Source organism: Dama dama, chromosome 20, assembly GCF_033118175.1.
Source record: "Dama dama isolate Ldn47 chromosome 20, ASM3311817v1, whole genome shotgun sequence".
Lineage (NCBI taxonomy): Eukaryota > Metazoa > Chordata > Mammalia > Artiodactyla > Cervidae > Dama > Dama dama.
In genome coordinates this window covers 22,083,553-22,098,624 of record NC_083700.1, presented here as the reverse complement: position 1 = coordinate 22,098,624, position 15,072 = coordinate 22,083,553, and the positions used below count along the sequence as shown (strand labels likewise).

At 49.5% G+C, this 15,072-nt stretch overlaps 6 non-coding genes and 1 pseudogene across 6 annotated transcripts; 2 read left to right on the top strand and 5 right to left on the bottom strand.

Annotated features, from left to right (window-relative positions):
* TRNAH-GUG (transfer RNA histidin (anticodon GUG)) lies at window positions 1-72 on the bottom strand. Its single transcript has one exon. It is a non-coding gene; the product is annotated as a tRNA-His (tRNA).
* Window positions 73-7,234: 7,162 nt separating this feature from the next.
* Window positions 7,235-7,305, top strand: TRNAG-CCC (transfer RNA glycine (anticodon CCC)). The gene has a single exon. It is a non-coding gene; the product is annotated as a tRNA-Gly (tRNA).
* A 783-nt stretch (window positions 7,306-8,088) lies between these two features.
* TRNAE-UUC (transfer RNA glutamic acid (anticodon UUC)) lies at window positions 8,089-8,160 on the bottom strand. The gene has a single exon. It is a non-coding gene; the product is annotated as a tRNA-Glu (tRNA).
* Window positions 8,161-8,663: 503 nt separating this feature from the next.
* Window positions 8,664-8,736, bottom strand: TRNAV-CAC (transfer RNA valine (anticodon CAC)). Its single transcript has one exon. It is a non-coding gene; the product is annotated as a tRNA-Val (tRNA).
* Window positions 8,737-9,335: 599 nt separating this feature from the next.
* On the bottom strand, window positions 9,336-9,409 carry TRNAN-GUU (transfer RNA asparagine (anticodon GUU)). The gene has a single exon. It is a non-coding gene; the product is annotated as a tRNA-Asn (tRNA).
* A 766-nt stretch (window positions 9,410-10,175) lies between these two features.
* LOC133074496 (leukemia NUP98 fusion partner 1-like) lies at window positions 10,176-12,389 on the bottom strand (annotated as a pseudogene).
* A 2,088-nt stretch (window positions 12,390-14,477) lies between these two features.
* Window positions 14,478-14,549, top strand: TRNAQ-CUG (transfer RNA glutamine (anticodon CUG)). The gene has a single exon. It is a non-coding gene; the product is annotated as a tRNA-Gln (tRNA).
* Window positions 14,550-15,072: the final 523 nt, after the last annotated feature.

The following is a 15,072-nucleotide window of genomic DNA, read 5'->3' as shown; positions in this document are numbered from 1 at the left end:
TGCCGTGACTCGGATTCGAACCGAGGTTGCTGCGGCCACAACGCAGAGTACTAACCACTATACGATCACGGCGTGCCACATACCAAGCGATGAGAACGCCCTTTAATGTACGTCCTTTGAGGGAAAATGATTTCCATCGCAGTTATACGCTGCTTTATTCTTGGAAACGACGAGTATTCGTTTTCTGTCTTTCATGCTCGATCATCGGTTTCCCCGCTCTTTCTCTCAATTCTGATATATTATGACAAAATGAAACAAAATCAAACCAAACACCAATTCTCATCTCCCCAGATCCGGCACGTTCCTTCTGGGAAGCCTGCCTGTCCTCGTCCCCACCTCGCCGGCTTCTTTTCCAGCTCTTCGCATTCGTCCCTTTGGATCGACCTTTCCCATTCGCTGCTTCCGGCTCCCGCCCCACCGACCGCGGCCGAGCCGAGGGAGGGCAACACCAGCGGTGCAGACGGTCGGTCGGGTGCAGGCGGAGCAAAGAACCGAAAGAACCAGTCGGGGCCCACCCGGCGTTCAGCCTCCCTCTGGCCCCCGCGGCTCCGGCCCGGGGCCTCTCTGGCGCGTTTCTGCCCTCGCAAGTGTGTGTGGCTCCCCCGGCCGTGGAAGGGGATAATTACCCATCCGTGGGGATGAGAAGTACCTTCCTTGAGCGTGTCTCTGGGGCGCCATCTATTAGTGCCTTTGGCTGTTCACGGAAAGGTTGGTTGTTCTAAACACACCTTGGGAAAGCCTTCCTTGAAACACTCAGAAGGGTTGTGGTTCTTTCTCCGCTGCGCAACCTCTCCGGGAACGGCAAAAGGGCTCCTCTACCGCTACCCTCCTGTCCTGCGTCTTAGGTGCACAGGAGGTTTGCCAGGTCACTGGGAGTCCAGACTTTCCTGAAGCAGTGAAACCAGTAACCGTTATTTGTTTATGTTTCTCCTTTGCCGAGCATGTAGCAAATGCACTGTTCTGTTTTGTAATCAGTCACATATTTCTATAGAGATTTATATTAAAAATCTTTTATTTTCCTCATACAGATACCATTTCTCTTTTCCTTCATCCCTGGGCGTACATCCAGATTTCCATCTGGTGGTGTTCTTCCTGAAGGATTCCTTTAGCATTCCTTGTATCGTGGGTCTGCTGATGATGAAGTCTTTCAGCATTTGTATGTCTGTAATGGTCATTATTCACCTTCACATTGAAGGACTCTGAAGGTGGGTAGTGATAGAATTCCACCTTGACTTTTTTGGCTTCAGTTCTTTGAAGAGGCTGCTCCACTGTCTTATAAGTTCCATGTATCTCTCTCCTCTTCTCTCTCTTTTCAGTCTTTATTACATTTGTTACAGTATGGCTTCTGTTTCATGTTTGATTTTTTTTTTTTTCTTTTTTTTTTTTGCCATGAGACCTGTGGGGTCTTAGCTCTCCAACCAGGAATCCAACACCCGGGAAGTCCCTCACTTCTATGCTTCTGATGAGATCTGACATGTGTACTTCTGTTTCTATATGTACCTGGTCTTTTTCCTCTGGTCCCTCAGGGACTATATGCTTTCTCAATGGCTTTGAGCACTTTAATTACGATGGGACTAGATGTGTTTTTTCCATGCTGTCGTGCTCATTCATTTTGTCCATTTGGCTCCTTGGGTCGGTGGGTTTTTAATCTTTACTATGATTGGAATTATCTGACATTGTTCCTCCAAAAACTGTTTCTCGTCCCTCGGTATTTTCAGGAGCATCAGTCACCCATGTATCAGGTCTTTCAATGATGTGCTACCATTCAATGGGCAGTGCTAAATTGTGTTCAAAGTACTGGACAATTGTGCTCGCTTCCCATGCTAGTGAGATTATGCTCAAAGTCCTTTAAGCTCGGCTTCAGCGTTCAATTTGAATCGAGAAATTCCAGCTGTAAAAGCTGGGTTTAGAAAAGGCAGAGAAGGCAGAGATCGAATGGCAAACATTCGCTGGATCACAGACAAAGCAAGGGAATTCCAGAAAATACATCTACTCCTGTTTCTTTCACTACACTAAAGCCTTTGACTGTGCGGATCATAACAAACTGTGGAACACTCTAAAAGAGATGGGAATACCAGAACATCTTACCTGTCTCCTGAGAAACCTGTATGCGAGTCAAGAAGCGACAGTTAGAACCTCATACGGATCAACTGACTGGTTCAAAATTGAGAAAGGGGTACAACTAGGCTGTTTACCGTCACCCTGTTTATGTGACGGAAATGCCAGGCTGCATGAGTTACAAGCTGGAATCAAGATTGCTGGGAGAAATATCAGCAGCCTCAGGTATGCAGATGACACCAGTCTAATGACCGAAAGCGAAGGGGAACTAAAGAGCCTCTTGATGAGCGTGAAAGAGGAGAGTGAAAAAGCCAGCTTAAAACTCAATATTAAAAAAAAAAAAAAAAAAACTAAGATCATGGCAACCAGCCCAATCATTTCATGACAAATAGAAGGGGAAAATGTGGAAGCAGTGACAAATTTTCTGTTGCTGGGCTCTAAAGTCACTGCAGATGGTGACTGCAGCCATGAAATTAGAAGACACTTGCTTCTTGGAAGGAAAGCTATGACAAACCTAGACAGTGCATTAAAAAGCAAAGACATCACTCTGCCCACAAAGGTCCATATAGTCAAAGCTATGCTCTTTCTTGTAGTCATGTACCAATGTGAGAGTTGGATGACAAAGAAGGCAGAATGTTGAAGAATTGATTCTTTTGAACTGTGGTGTTAGAGAAGACTGTTGCAAGTCCCTTGGATGGCGAGGAGATCAAACCAGTCAATCCTAAAGGAGATCAACCCTGAATACTTATTGGAAGGATGATGCTGAAACTCCAATACTTTGGCCACCGGATGAGAAGAGCAGACTCCTTGGAGAAGTCCCTGATGCTGGCAAAGGTTGAAGGCAGAAGGAGAAAAGGGCAACAGAGGATGAGATGGTTGGATGGCATCACCGATTCAATGAACACGGACGTGGGCAAACTCTGAGAGATAGGGAGGGACAGGGAGGCCTGGAGTGCTGCAGTCAATGGAATCACAAAGAGTCAAACACGAGTTAGTAACTGAAAAACAAGTGTTCAGTGACAGTATGTTCATTAAAAGCATTTTATTTTGACAGTGAGTTTCCATTTGGATATTGTGAACAGTTTTTCATTGCTTTGTGTTCCATAATCTTGTTTTTGTTGTTTTCTGCCATGTCTAATCTGCTCTTCAATCCGGTGAATTTATTGCATTGGATGTTACAGTTTTCAGCTCTAAAGTTTGATTTCTTTTTGCCATTTTTGTATGTTCTACGTTTCTAATTGACATTTTGGACATATGTATACCGTCATGATAACTGTTAAAGTCTTCTCTGCAGATTTTTACACTGTGTCCCTTCTGGTTCAATTTGATTGACTCATTCATTCATCCATCTCCTTCTTACCTGTCATTTTCCTGCCTCTTTGCATGACTGACATCCTTTGATTGGAGCCCAAGCGTGGTCAGAGTTTCTCATTTGGGGCACTGGCTATTTTGGTATTCCTACGAATCTTCTTGAGTTTTATCTGGGGTACATTCGAGCGACTTATAAATGGTTTGATCCCTTTGGATCTTCCTTTCATGATTTTTTAGGTAGGTTAGTCTAGAGCTGCTTATTCCCAATACTGTAACAAGAGTCTTCTGAATGTTCTTCCCAATGGCCCATGAGTTAGGAGTCGTTCTGTCTGGGGGGATCGAATACAATTGCTTGTCCTGTGTGAGCAGCAGGCATTGCACTAGGATCTTTTTAAAACTTTCTTTCCTTGGCCGCAGGCACTTTTTTCATAAGGATTCCCCAATCGTTACCCTGCTGAGTACTTGAGGGAGACCCTTTCATATCCCAGCGTTCTCTCTGTCTCCCACTCTCTCTCATCACTGGACCTTTCTTCATGTTTCTTTCTTTTATTATTAACTTTTATTGAAGTATAGCTGTTTTACGATGTTGTGATAATAGCAAAGTGAATCGGCTATACATATACATATATCCCCTCTTTTTTGGATTTCCTTCTCATTTAGGTAACCACAGCGCATCCAGTAGTTTGCTATGCCATAGAGTAGGTTCCCCTTTGTTATTTACTGTATACATAGCATCAGTAGCGCATATAGGTAAATCCTAACTTCCCAATTCCTCCAACTCCCCTGTCCCCCTCGATATCCATACCTTTGTTCTCTACATCTGTATCTCTACTTCTGCATTGCAAATAACAATCACTGGATCTTTGTCCTGTGAACTCTAGCTGCCTTGCTCTCCACCAACACTCAGCTTCTTGAGCCCAGTGGATTGACCTCAAATCCTCCTCTTGGTGCCCAGCCTGGGAACTCACTGAAAGCAGGAAGCTGGGCCCATGGCAAGACTCATCTTGTTTGCTTGTCACCTCTCAGGGCTTGCTATCCTTTGCTAAAGCCTGATTTTCAGTGGCTTAGAAGCTAGTATTTCATGCTCTTTGTCTTTTTGTTCCTTTGGGAGTGGCTCAAAGGGGGAGAGTGAGATTTGGGAAGGAGGGTTAGTCTGATTTCTGTCACTGCACCTTCACTGGAAACTGAAGGCATCCCTTGTATGTTCTTAGTTTTCCCTAAATAGATGTTCTAATTTATATTCCAATGTATTTTGCCAACTCAAGGAAAGAGTCTTTTTCTTCATGGTCTTGCTATCACAAGAAATTGTCAATACACATGTCTGTTACTCTAACAAAGGAATTTGTGCCCTACTGACTCAGCTTAGCGGGAGGTACAATGAAAAGACAATGTGTTCATCTCCCAGAGATCACACATATTCAGCAGCTAAACTTCCAAGCTGATCGGAAAGTATTCTAATAATTGTAAGTGTTTATAGTGGTGACCCAGCAATTCGCTCCAGAGAAGACCAGCCAGAATGACTCTGGAGAGCTTCTTGCAGAGCAGCTTATGGATTACAGGAGTTTAAAGAAAAAAAAGACTCACTGGTTCCAGACATTTATCGTCTTACCTCCCCTTTATGAGTTGTATTTTGGCTTAGGTTGGATGCATACAATCTAATGAGGGGTCTCCCTCCAATTTACCGGTGCAGTTGCAAGCCTGAGACTTGTCTCCGAATGATATCTCAACCGTACGTGGCTACATCTGCAAAAATTATCTCATTTGAGACAAATGGGTACAAGCTACAGAATCCTGCACCGATAATATATCTTGTGCAAACCTGGATCCTGAGAGTTCCTGGTTCGCCTTCCACTGATTCCTCAGTTGAAGCTCACGAGGAAACAAGAGCTCTTTGGATTTTCCATACTCAGTCGAGGATGTCTCTAGGTTCTAGGACATTTCCCTCTGCCCTTCTCTTTCCCCCTTGGAGTGTATGCCCTTCTGCCTCTCTCTGTCCCTTATACTCTAGGCTGCTGTGGATCTTACCCATTTTCTGCCCTCCTCACCAGTTTTCTGGAACTGTGCATTAGGAGTCCTTCAGTCAGGAAGCACAGTTACTAGGTGCTCACCAGGTACCAGGCCCTTCTCCTGGAAAACTGCTGTATCAGGAGCAAAGTCAAGGTCCCACTCCTTGGTGCATTCACACCAAGAGGCATCAAAAATAAGACACACACACAGAGAGACAAATAAGAATCACAGCAGGAGAACAACCTGTCATGTTCTTCTCGGGTTCATCTGCCTGCCAGCGCGTAAGGACCCCAGCACTGAGTAAAAAAAGAATTACATAGCACATGGGAAAATGGGTGACTTGAGATCTAGAAGGCAGGTAACTAAGAACCAGGAATTTTTTTTTAAAATAAAGGAGTACCTCAGGTAAGCAACAGGTCCTTACTTAGCTTAGAGAGTCCATGCGTTGTACTCATCTTCAAGTGACATTATGGCTACATTCAGGAACATCTGCTAAAGGTACCCACACATCCTCTTAAGCTGTTAAGCTATAGCCCTTCTATGTATACTCTATAAAAATATGGGCAGCATTATTTAGAAATTCTCCAGGCAAATATTATACATTAATTCAACCAATTTAATATCCGTCAAAGAACTTAAAGTTAATGATAGATCTTAAAATCGAAATTTGAGCTGAATCGTGGCTGATAAATGCTGCTTAGAATCACATATTAGATGAGACCTAAAAACATTTACCCCAAATTGAAAGGGGAATTATTACATCACTATGATTTCGAGAATCAAAAGACTGAATCTTGATTTAAAAGGTATTATATGATATATTTAATTTACTGAGATACATAATTTTAAACTTTATAAATAATAATAAATCTGAAAGTTGCCATGAAGTAGTTTTTAGACCAAAATTATTAAAGCAGTGTGGTGCATGACCAGGAATCATCGCTGGGAGCGTGACAGGACAAATATTTTCTATGTAATTATACATCAATTATTAGAATTTTCAGGAGTGTAAAAGGATTCGAGCTTCATCCTTATTATCAACTTGAATGTTATTCTTGTTTGTAGCATGGAGAGCACTAACTTATCTAAAGCTAAACCTTTTTTATATTCCTGAGTTACATTTCAGCAAAATCAAGTTAAAGGAAAAAAAAAAAAAAAATGACCCATATGGTTGCTAGTCACTGAGATAGAAAGGGTGGTTCAGAACTCCGCTTTGGAGAGAGGCAGAACGACGTATGTGTGGGAAAGCAGGGTGCCTCTGTGCTTGAATTCAGAGTGGACCTGGGACTGGGTCCAGGCCAGAACACAAGACTAAGCATTATTGTCACAGGGCAGCCACCCAACCGAGCGCAGCCACACAGCAGCTCTGGAAAGCTTTTGAGAATATGCCCCTCCCTTCGCAGCATTTCCCATCTGGTTCTCTCAGCCTCCAACCACAGGGAAGGACTCTTCACCCCTGTGTCCTGACAGAACACTTGATGCTCCGTGCAGGGCACAGGGAACCAGGCAAGAGCCAAGGGGGCAGCTGCACTGCCTCGACGGGTTTCTAGCAAAGGAGCGTGGAAGTCCCATGGACAGAGGGGCCTGGTGGGCGAGAGTCCAAGGGGTCGCAAAGAGTTGGACAAGGCTGAGCCAGTGAGCACGAGCAGCAGGCGGTTCCACCACTCAGACGGAGCCAGAGCACACCTGATTGCCCGCCAAAGCAACCCTCAGGAGGCAGAGGGCAGCCGGTGCCGCGGAGGGCGGAGGATGAAAGCCTAGACCGTCCTGGGAACAAACGGCATGAGTGGCCCGCGCTTGAGAAAGAGCTGAATAGAACTGCAACTAGGCAGTCGTTGCGGACTTCCCCTCTAGAGCGGCATTGGTGGTTCAGTGGTAGAATTCTCGCCTCCCACGCGGGAGACCCGGGTTCGATTCCCGGCCAATGCAACGTGGTCTTGTTTGTTTTGGGCTTCCCTGGTGGCTCAGAAGGTAAAGAATCTCTATGAGGAGATACAGGAGACCTGGGCTGGGACGATCCCCTGGAGAAGGAAATGGCAACCCACTCCAGTATTCTTGCCTGGAGAATCCCATGGACAGAGGAATGCTACAAGGGCTGGCAAAAAGTTCAAAAGGACTGAGCAACCCAGAAGAGAACAGATTTCAGGTTCCCCAAGGGCCAAGAGGGCCCTCTTCTGGACGGTAAAGCTGTTCCCTGGCCTTGGAAGACAGGTCCCAGGGAAGTTAGCTTTGAGAGGGGCGCCAAAGGAAAGGAACAATCCTGAGATATCCGCATGGTTTACTACCAAGTGATGTCATAACTGTTACATAAAGAAAGAATGTGATGCCACCTGGGCACTTAGGTACAGAATATAGGATGTTGGTATTCTTGCAAACTTTTGGTATCTTAGAAAAGCTTTTGCTTTGGGTGTTTAATGAATTTTTGGAACTGAAGCCTCACATTCTCTTTGAATGGAAACTCTGTTAAGTAAGACTCTGGGTTTACCATGCCAGGAGAAAAGAGTGGAGGCCAGAGCTGACCAGCCTAGGCTGTTCATGGCATCTGAGCTCCAACAGCCAGTCTGAGGTCCAGGACCCTGAGGCGGGGACTCAGCGGCATTTAGAAACTCTGTGCAGAAATGTTCTGCGTTGGACCTTTAAGCAAAATACAGTTCCGATGTGGGCAGGAAGAGAGAGACTTGTGTGAGTGCAGACGCTGGAAGAAAGAAGGCTTTCCCTGACCGGGAATCGAACCCGGGCCGCGGCGGTGAAAGCGCCGAATCCTAGCCACTAGACCACCAGGGAGCTGTAGACAAAAATGGCTATTTAGCTTCTCCAGGTGAAAGGTGAGTGCAAGATGACCCTTCAGAAAGTCAGAAAGCTGGAAAGGAAATGTCGCAGCGGCCCAGGGCTGTGTGCGAGGCTCCCAGCCCTGCCCCCGCCGCTCATCGGCCTTCGCCTCTCCTGTCCGGGGTGTCGCTTTTGCTCCGGGGCAAGGACACAGAGTAGCGGGCTGGGTCCCTCCTGCTCTCGCTCTAGCGCGGCGTGCTGCCGAGCCCAGGTCTTGCTCCCTTCGTGAACCTCGGGTTTTCTTTGGAGTCAGGCTCGGTGATGAGTGGCGGGTGATGAGCGGATCCATCCACCTCCAGATCTCTGCCCTGGCTCCGGGGCCTCTCCGAGCTGAATAAACTTCCAGGTGGTCACCAACTCTTCCTACAGCTGCGTCCCCTGCCTCACCCCGGGCCTTTCGCGCCTGTCGGTTTTGCCAATGAAAACGCACATCTCGGGAAAAAGAGAACGAGGCGCTCTGTTTCCGCCCGGTTTCGAACCGGGGACCTTTCGCGTGTGAGGCGAACGTGATAACCACTACACTACGGAAACGGGACAATTTCTACTGCAAGACAGTATCCATGAAATCCCGAGGTCCCGCCACCCCTATCCACACCACCGACTCTTAACTCTGAAAGAGGGACCTTGACGCCCCTAGCTCTCTCAGGCACGGAGACGGCGGCCCCCGAGGGCCCTGCTTTAGGGTTCCTCCTCTCCCCTGAAGTGAGGACCCTCGCGCCCCCACAGGCTGCCTTCGGGGTCCCGCACCCAACGCAGAATCCTCAGACCCTCAGCTGCGCAGCCTGAGTTCAGGGGTCGCCCCCGCCGACTCCCCAGCTCCCGGAAGCCGCAGGAGGCGGGGACTGGGGGCGCTCGAGGCCCAGGAGACCCCGCAGCCCAGCGGTGTGGACGCCGCCCCTCCCGCGCTGCGGACCCGCGCCTCGGTGGCCCTTTCCACGGCGCCGGCGGTCAGCGCTCCGGGCTCTCAGGAATGACCGAGGCTCCCAGTCCACCCGGGAGCCGCCCTCCCCGCTGCCCCTTTGCACCTGACTCCTGCGCTCTTTCTCCGCAAGCCGGTTCGCCGCAGCACTTCTCCGGTGTCCTCCTGGCAAAAGGGAGTCTCTTTGGTGTTGTCTAAAATGTCACCGCACCGTCCCTGGGTGGGCTCGAACCACCAACCTTTCGGTTAACAGCCGAACGCGCTAACCGATTGCGCCACAGAGACAGCAGTACGCGATGCTTTTGGACTCCGTATGGAGTAGACACTTAACGCATTCCCAGGGTGAGCGCTCTGTCCCCCAGAGAAACAGTGCCATTTCCCTGTCCCATACCCGCCACAGATGCCAGCGCCCCCGGAGAAACCGGCATCCAGGGCTCGATCCTTCCGGGCCTGAACCGAAATAGATCCAAGGACAGCTGAACACCCGGTGGGCTCCCATGATGGCCCTTCCCGTTTCCTCCCCTACACCCAAGGAATGAGAGTTTGCCCCCCCTGGCAAAGGCCTCCGGGACCGAGGTTGTGCTTCGCTTTCCTGTGTCCACCAGGCGGTTTCCACCAGAGTGGGCTTCCCTGGGGGCTCAGACGGTAAGAATCCGCCTGCAGTGCAGGACACCGGGGTTCAATCCCTCGTTTGGGAAGATCCCCTGGAGGAGGGCATGCAACCCACTCCAGTATTCTTGCCTGGAGAATCCCCATGGACCGAGGAACCTGGCGGGCTAAGTCCATGGGGTCGCAAAGAGTCGGACAGGACTTAGCGACTAAGCACACAGGTCGCGGAGATGGTTGCCCTGTGTCAGCACGCCCAGGACAGAGTCTGGCACTCGCTGGGGCGCTTCAGGACTTGGATGAGTACATTGTCGTCTTTTGCCCTTCGTCCCATGAAGACCCCTGAGAATGGAAATACAGAATAGTTTTCGAAGTGAACAGTTCTGTTTTAAAAGCCTTTATCCCGGGCTTTGGATTTCGCAGCACCCCTTTGGGCGGGCAAGGGCTAGGTCTCCGGAGCACTGCCTGCCGGGTGGAGCGCCCAGCTGGGTAGGCTGCGTTCTGTGGGGTCCACCTGGGAGCGGGAAAGGGCGAAGACCAAGCGGGGAAGGCGGGTTTGGGGGGAGCGCACTGAGACCTCCCAGGAGACTGGGGCCAGGATCCCCAGCGGTGAGCATTGCTTCAGTCTGGTAGCAGAGTGGGGGAGGAGGGAGAGGGCCGGCAAACCCAAGAATGAAGGAGGCAGAAGGAGAGGGGAGGAAGGAGAGAATAAAAGAATTCGTGCTTCTACCCTCCCCTCCTCCCTCTCTTGCCTTCTCTCCTCTTCTTGGTCTTCTTCCCATCCCTACAGCGGAGAAATCTTGACACACCCACTTTTGAGAAGAAAGACCCGACTAAGCTGTGCTCAGGTGCACACATTCTGGGTTGTAAAAATCGTTCTGTCCTTATGTGGCCTTAGGGGCTTCCCTGCTGGTTCAGATGGTAGAGCATCTGTCTGCAATGAGGGAGAGCCAGGTTTGATCCCTAGGTCGGGAAGATCTCCTGGAGAAGAAAATGGCAGCCCACTCCAGCATTCTTGCCTGGAAAATTCCATGGATGGAGGAGCCTGGTGGGCTACGGTCCATGGGGTCCCAGAGAGTCAGACATGGCTGAGCGACTTCACTTTTTGTGGCCTTAGGCAAATTAAAGACAACTTCTTGTGCTTCCCTTCTTTCTGCTGTGAAATGGGAGCCATGAGAGCATTCTACTTCATTCTCTTGTTCTCAGGTATGCCTGGGTTTAGAAACGACTGGGTCTAATGTTAAACGCAGAGAAATCATAAATAGTGTTGTCACTATCCTCAGAATCTTTTGATAAACCCTTACCCTTCTTTATTTCACCTTGAATTAGCTTGCTGCTTCTAGATTTTCTGTAAACAGTATCAAGACAAAGGCTCTTGCGGTTTGCTCTGCTGTAGCTGGGCTGCCCTTCATCGCCAGTTCTCTGCTTGCAGGTCAGGGACGGATGTGCAGGCTGGAGGAAATGGGAAGAACACACATCTCCACCCATCCCAGTTCTAACCTCACCTGATTCTGTCCTTGCCCCTTGTGAGAGTCTGGTTCTCCAGGTTTCCTGGCCATTTTGTGATCTCTCAACATGCTTTCCAGGGATTTCTTTCTTTTTTCTTTTTTTCGAGTCACACCAATGACTTTTATTTAAGATTATTTGTGAGGCTGATGTGGAAGAAGGGTTGGTGAAGATGTGTGGGTGGCTCTTTAAATAGCTCTCTTTGCCTTTTCAAGAATAACTTTATTCTATTAAAATACCGTTTATTCTCTTTATTCCCCTACAAGGGCAACAGAGCAGATCATACTCTGAAAAGCAAGTGGGGTATGATGCAAGCTGCCTTGGGGAGCAGCTGAATCAACCACCCACCTGAGTCACTCAGCATCTGTAGACCCTCTTACAGGTACCGTTCCTGGGTCTGGTGAATTGGGGCTCAAGAAAGACAGCAGCGTCGTCGTGGTAGTCGTGGTGTGGAAGCAAAGGGTTATTTGAGCACTTTTTCAGACCGGGTGGACAGGTACGCTTCTCCATGCCCTTCCTTCCTAGAGCTCCTTTCTTCCTCCACTTTCTTGCAAGACCTCACTTCCAGAAACCGGCGTTCTCTCTCATTTCTCTCCTTTCTGCTCTCAGGTCCCAAAGAGACGGAACGTCAGGTTCTAAAGCACAGTTGCCGTTCAAAGGAGTCTGGAAATGACTGAATTTTGGAATGGGATCTTCCTTTTGATCCCAACGGCTCCCTGAATGACCCATCCCCTGAGCACTGTCTGTGATCCCGCACAGGAGTGTGGCATCGAAATCCCAGGCCCTCATAAGAATACCTTCTTGGAGAAGGCAGTGGCAGCCACTCCAGTACTCTTGCCTGGAAAATCCCACGGACGGCGGAGCCTGGCGGGCTGCCGTCTATGGGGTCGCACAGAGTCGGACATGACCGAAGCGCCTTAGCAGCAGCAGCGGCGGCAGAATCCCTCCTAGGATGGCTGACAGACGACAGCACTCTGGGAAGCACAGGGAACGGGCAGGGCAGGCAGCTCTTCCTGTAACTGGCGTCTTGCGATCCGCGGCGGTCCCCGTCCCGGAGTCCTCGCTCATCCTCCTCTATCCAGCTGTGACCCCAGAAGCTGCTCGTCCATTTGGCAGCAGACACATCATCATCATCATCATCTTTGTGCTCCATGTAAAGGCGCTTCAGGATATCCAAGGCCTGTCCCTAAATCGGTCTTGGAGGAAGTACCTGGCATGCCTTGAGGGGTCCCATGGATAGGTCAAGGCAGAGTGCAGATGGAGAGGAGCAGGGCAGGAAAGATGGGAACTCTGGGTCTTCTCATTTCTACCCACTCACTTCGACGTCATCGCTCTCGTAATTGGTGCAGAAGGTGGGTCGCAGGGACCCCGTTCAAGCTGTTTCAACTGGAGCCAACCTAGATTTCCACCGAGTCTGATTTCTGCCACCCGCCGTTGCCCTCAATAACCTCAAATTGTTCCAAACTAAAATCTGGCCACAGTAGCGCTAAGAAGACCGGTGATATCGGGCCATCTTCAGCTTTTGGCTCTTTCCTCCCACATTTTTAAAAGCCCTTCTCACCCGATGGTTTCCCGGGACACGTGCTAACCGTGTTAGCTAGCCGAGCTAACGGCCGCCGGGCTCTAAGCAGCGCCAGCGTGGTGGTAACGAGAAAACCCAGGGCGTTCTTTTCTTCCTATATCAGTCAGAGTCCGTTTCAGGTCCTTGTACCCATAAACCTTGACCCTTCTTCAAGTTCTCCTGGTGGAGCACTTTGTGCTGTTCGTTACCACTCAACATCTTGAGTTTCCAAGAAGTTTCATCTTCTCACCCTGGAGCTGTGAACTTCCTCCTCATAACAAGAGCCTCCCGCCTCCCCTTTGCCTCCTTCCTCCTTGAGTCAACCTCTGTCCAGCCTCTGGGAACAAAATACGTCTCCAGGCAACACTGGGCTTCTTTCTGACTCTGTGTTTTGGCCGGCTAAAAACAGGTGCCATTTTTTTCTGTTCTGTGTATCGGATTAGGGAAGAAACAGTTTTAGGATACGATGAAGAAGTAAAAGATTATTACTCGGAGCCATGATAGGATTTATATCTACTCTACATGTAAATATTTAGTGTGGTGGTATTTTGTGCACATAAATACTGTCTGTACTTAAGACAACTTGGATGTGCATCCTCTATGATTCAGCAATCAGTGCTCTTGGGTACCTTGATATTTGTACGCCTTTTTTAAAACTGCAATTTCTGGGTTTGATATGTTAAGAAATGGGAGAGAAACTGACTTGACCGACCTGATCAAAGAGTCTGTGACTGCCTAAGTGTCAGAGCCCTGTCTCGTGTCCTCCACGACATGTGGTTGATCTTCAGTCACCCCAGGTGAGTATGGGGCTTTCCTGGTGGGCCGGCAGGTAAAGAATCTGCCTGCAATGCAACAGACCCGGGTTAAACCTCTGATTTCAGAAGATCCCCTAGAGAAGGGAATGGCCACCCACTCCAGTATTCTTGCCTGGAGACTCTCTTGGACAGTGGAGCCTGGCGGGCTACAGTCTGTGGGGTCACAAAGAGTTGGACACTCTCTGAGTGACACTGACTTCACTTTTAGGTGAGTATAGCTGGTTTGTCCGACTGTTTTATGTAAATAGTTATTCTTACTTACATGGCAAATCTAACAAATAGACGCCTCTTGTGAGAAGAACTTACCCCTCTCCAAATCAGAAATATATGAAGAAGAAGCGTTCTCCTGCCTCCACTCCCACTCCACCGCTGACACGCTTTATATGTTACACGTAAGAGGCGGGGGCGGCTTAGGAGTGTAATCAGCCCTATGAGGAAACTAAGGGACCCAGGAAACCCCGCCTCCTGCCCTGACAACCGTCTGCCCCCTCTGGGCTATGATGGGAAAAGGGTGAAGGCAAAGAAAAGGAAAATAACACTCTTACTTGCAGAAATTTTACCTCAAGATGGGACACTCTGGTTAACCTAGGCAGACTATGTGGTTGGTGATGGAGAGCTAAGGGGGTCCTCCCTGGCACAAAACCCAAAGTGGATTTCACCTCATTTTCTGAGGTGACAGTGAGCTGCATCGATCAAAGGAGAGGAGCAGAGAGAAAGCAAGAGGGATGAGCACCTGCGGGAGTCAACGGTATTGGAGTCTCCTCAGGGCCTTAGAAGAACTGCCCTGAGCTTATGGGTGGGACGTCTGGAGGCTAAAGAAGCGGATACGGTTCTCTGCCGGCGGAGGCCAGGTGGCTCCCGAGGGGGTTCCATGGTGTAATGGTGAGCACTCTGGACTCTGAATCCAGCGATCCGAGTTCAAATCTCGGTGGGACCTTTCTGCCTAGTTAGAAGAGGCACACTTTTTACTCCCCTAATAGGACCTGCCTTCCGGCTCCCGCGACCCCCAGCGGCGTGGTTCTCACGGACACGGCGGACAGGTGTGGGACCGACCCGGGGCGTCCTCGCTGGACGCGGGCGGCTGTGCCCACCCCTGCCCACCAGAGCCCGGCCCCTCCTCTGCCCTCCAACCCCCGCCCAGGGGCGCAGTGACCCCGCCAGTGCCGCCCCCTCGTCGGGTCCCCTGGGTGTCTGGCGTAAAAGGCAGAGGCTGAGCTCACGGAGTCCCGCCCCGCGAGGGGGCTTCGCACCGCACGGCGTGTAACTGCACGGTCGTCCCTGGGAGTAAATGGTGGCGGGGAGGGCCTGCGATGTCACTGATCAGCCAGGACGGCAGCTTTCGGGTCCATCCAGGGTTCCAGACCTGACTGGGAAGAACTCTGTTTTAGTCAGGTTCTCTATTATTCCGAATTGTTATTGACCCTATCCCAGTTTATTTTGATTTTATTCTGAGTTTCTCG